Raw genomic sequence first — 4,261 nt, forward strand, 5'->3', positions numbered from 1 at the left:
ACATTACGCATAGCCTCATGTTTAGGTTCACAACTTCTTCAGTCAAATTCATCAAAATTATATTAATTAATACTTCACTGAAAGCTTTCTCATCTAAATTGATTCTAATCCAACCAGTGTGAACATTTTTTGACAACAAATTGTTACATTCTTACACCTTTTCCTACCAATCCACGAGCGGCTCACCTCGACTCCGTTCTTTCCATCTTCACATCAGTCCCCGTCTGGCCAACATCCCTCCTTCCTCCTCAACTGCCCTCCACATCAAACCGAGTGGTCGGGGTGTTCATTTTGCAGTGACGAAACAGACAGCCCCTCCTCTGTTAAGTTAGACCATCTTTGGTCCCTGTTTCCATTTGCTTAAATTTGCTTACCAGGCCAAGATGGCACTACTCTACACTACTCCTACTGTCCATAGATAACCATGATTTCGATTTATACACATATTTAATTCATTCACACTTCTTTTATCACTCACACACACCAGGTTGTAAAACTGCAAGATTGAGGAAAGGAGTGTGACATAACTAAAACGCGAAACAGTCGAACCTCACTAGTCATCCGGCGAAGTTTGTCAATAAAAACTGATAGAAAAGTTATTGAACTCTTAATTGTCGCCGGCCGGTGTGGCCGAGCGATTCTAGACGCTACAGTCTGGAACCGCACGACCACTACGGTCGCAGGTTCGAATCTTGCCTCGTGCATGGATGTGTGTGATGTCCTTAGGTTGGTTAGGTTTAAGTAGTTCTAAGTTCTAGGGGACTGATGACTTCAGAAGTTAAGTCCCATAGTGCTCAGAGCCATTTGAACCAGTTTTTTCTTAATTGACAATACCAAATATATTAAAATAGAGAAACAACAAATGAAGCGAAACGATATTTACGTTTCTGAACACACTACGGCTTTATCTTCAGGAAATACAGCGAATATGTAATGTACATCAAAACTTCTAGTGTGGCAACCGAATGATTATTCGAGTTGGATTTTAGAATCTACAGCTCAATAAATATATAATCAAATTTGAGAAGAGATAATCCACACAGAAACGGAAATAGCATAGGTAGGTAAATGAGACAATTATCGCAACATTAGCTTAGCTGCTCATCCATACATTTTGCTAACAATAATAATGAATTTGAGCGCATGTTAGACGACGATCAGATTAGTTTTAGCAATGGTTAAAGAACCCAGAGCCATTTCTAAGACTGCGGTCGATAAATGAGATAAGACTAAAGATATGTCAAGGTACTTTCATATGCTTTGTCGACCTTGAAAAATATGTCAGTAACGTAAGATTATGGAAATATGTTTAAAATTGCCACGTATGTATGAGCTGTAAGGAATGACGGGTAATATGTCAGATGTAAGGTAGCCAAGAATAAACAATGAGAATGGAAGAACAAGAGAGAAGCTATCAGATTAAAGTGGACGTTAGGCGTAAATACAGTCTTCACTATCTGATCAAAACCATCCTTACGCCTATTAAGGGACGTTAGAATGGTATGTGTCCACCTTTCGCCTCTTGACGCCCTAAACTCTGCTACGGACACTTTCAGTGAGCTGAAACGGGAGACGGAGTAATCTGGAGCAAAGTCGACGATCTGACTCATCCAAAATGTGTTCTAATAGTTTCTAGTCGGAACTCTGAGCAGACCAGGAATGTTATGTCCACAGACCACTGCCTTGCCAACGGCCTTGCCGCAGTGGTAACACCGGTTCCCGTCAGATCACCGAAGTTAAGCCCTGTCGGGTTGGAATAGCACTTGGATGGATGACCATCCGGTCTGCCGAGCGCTGTTTGCAAGTGGGGTGCCCTTAGCCCTTGTGAGGCAAACTGAGAAGCTATTTGATTGAGAAGTAGCGGCTCCGGTCTCGGAAACTGACATACGGCTGGGAGAGCGGTGTGCTGACGACATGCCCCTCCATAGCCGCATCCAGTGACGCCTATGATCTGAGGAGGACACGGCGGCCGGTCAGTACCGTTGGGCCTTCATGGCCTGTTCGGGAGGAGAGTTACACCATTACCTTACACTCGCTGATTTATGAAAGCGAGCATTGTCGTGCTAATACAGTCATCGTCTCCAGACCGTTCCTCAACTACACGCAGTACACACTGCTGTAAGACGTGTTCACAACCTCCGCGTTTTGCGTTTTCTTAACGGCAGTAATGAGAGCACTCCATAACAACGAAAAACATTCCCATTACTGAGTAGTAAGTGCATTATCTGAAAACTACCTTAAGCAGTTAAACAGAGAACCGACTCGTGGCTATAACATATTAAACCTTCTGGTGACAAAAAGATCCGAACTATTTGGAGCAGTTAACGCAAAACAGGGAATCAGCGATCATAAAGCGGTTACTGCTTCGATGATTTCAGCCGTAAATAGAAATATTAAAAAAGGTTGGAATATTTTTCTGTTTAGCAAAAGTGACAAAAAGCAGATTTCAGAGTACTTGACGGCTCAACACAAAAGTTTTATCTCAAGTACAGATAGTGTTGAGGATCATTGGACAAAGTTCAAAACAATCGTACAATATTCGTTAGATGAGTATGTGCCAAGCAAGATCGTAAGAGAAGGAAAAGAGTCACGGTAGTACAACACCCGAGTTAGAAAACTGCTACGGAAGCAAAGGCAACTTCACAACAAACATAATCATAGCCAAAGCCTTGCAGACAAACAAAAATCACGCTAAGCGAAGTGTAGTGTGAGGAGGGCTATGCGAGAGGCGTTCAATGAATTAGAAAGTAAAGTTCTATGTACTGACTTAGCAGAAAATCCTAAGACATTTTGGTCTTATGTTAAAGCGGTAGGTGGATCAAAACAAAATGTCCAGACAATCTGTGAACGAAATGGTACTGAAACAGAGGATGACAGACTAAAGGCCGAAATAATAAACGTCTTTTTCGAAAGCTGTTTCACAGAAGACGACTGCACTGCAGTTCCTTCTCTAGAGTGTCTCCCAGATGACTAAATGGGAGATATCGAAATAGATCACAGAGGGATAGCAAAACAATTAAAATTGCTCAAAAGAGGAAAGGCTGCTGGACCTGATGGGATACCAGTTCGATTTTACACAGAGTACGCGAAGGAACTTGCCAACCTTCTTGCAGCGCTGTACCGTAGGTCTCTAGAAGAGCGTAGCGTTCCAAAAGATTGGAATAGGGCACAGGTCATCCCCGTGATTTCAGGTGTGCCGAGGGGAGTGCCGTAGGACCATTGCTATTCACAATATATATAAATGACCTTGTGGATAACATCGGAAGTTCACTGAGGCATTTTGCGGATGATGCTGTAGTATATCGAGAGGTTGCAACAATGGAAAATTGTACTGAAATGCAGGATGATCTGCAACGAATTGACGCATGGTGAACGGAATGGCAATTCAAACTCAATGTAGACAAGTGTAATGTGCTGCGAATACATAGAAAGAAAGATCCTTTATCATTTAGCTGCAATATAGCAGTTCACTAACTCATCATCATCATCATCTTGGACAGTTTCCAGCCACTGGCTGGGTCTGTCGGGAACACAAGCCTCTCCATCGTGTTCTGTCTTTCCACCATTCCCCCTCTTCCACCTTCGTCCAGTTCTCTCCTCTTCTCGTCACACATTCCTTCACTCCCTTCACCCATCTATCTCTTGGTCTTCCTCTGGGCCTCTTCCCCTCCAGTTGCAGATCAAACATCCTCTTAGGAATTCTTCCCTCATCCATTCTCTTCATGTGTCCATACCACTGCAGTCTTGATTTTTCTATCCTGTCCTGTACTGGTTCCTCCTTTAGTCTTTCCCTCACATACACATTTCGCAATCTGTCTCGTCTTGTTACACCCAACCTGCTCCTCTGGAACTTCATTTCGCTAGCCTGTATTCTACTTTTGTCGCTTTTGTGCATTACCCATGTCTCACTTCCGTATGCCAATATGGGGACAAAGTAGGTTCGGTATATAATTCCCTTGGATTTCTGTGGCACCTCCTTGCTCCAAATAAGCCCCCTAATGCATTTGTAGAACTGCCCTGCTTTTCTGCACCTTTCATTTATTTCCATTGCGTTTCCCCCCTTACTTTCAATCACGCTTCCCAGGTACTTGAAGTTCTCTACCACTTGTAGTTTTTCCCCTCCACAAGTTATATCCACAGTTCACTAACTGCAAGCAGTTAATTCCATAACTTATCTCGGAGTAGGCGTTAGGAGTCATTTAAAATGGAATGACCATATAAAATTAATCGTCGGTAAATCAGATGGCAGACTGAGATTCAT

At 42.8% G+C, this 4,261-nt stretch overlaps 1 pseudogene; it reads left to right on the forward strand.

The window, feature by feature from the left end:
• The first annotated feature begins 1,685 nt into the window (after positions 1 to 1,685).
• On the forward strand, positions 1,686 to 1,803 carry LOC126089938 (5S ribosomal RNA; annotated as a pseudogene).
• The last annotated feature ends 2,458 nt before the right edge of the window (positions 1,804 to 4,261 follow it).

Source organism: Schistocerca cancellata, chromosome 6 (genome assembly GCF_023864275.1).
Source record: "Schistocerca cancellata isolate TAMUIC-IGC-003103 chromosome 6, iqSchCanc2.1, whole genome shotgun sequence".
Taxonomy (NCBI): domain Eukaryota; kingdom Metazoa; phylum Arthropoda; class Insecta; order Orthoptera; family Acrididae; genus Schistocerca; species Schistocerca cancellata.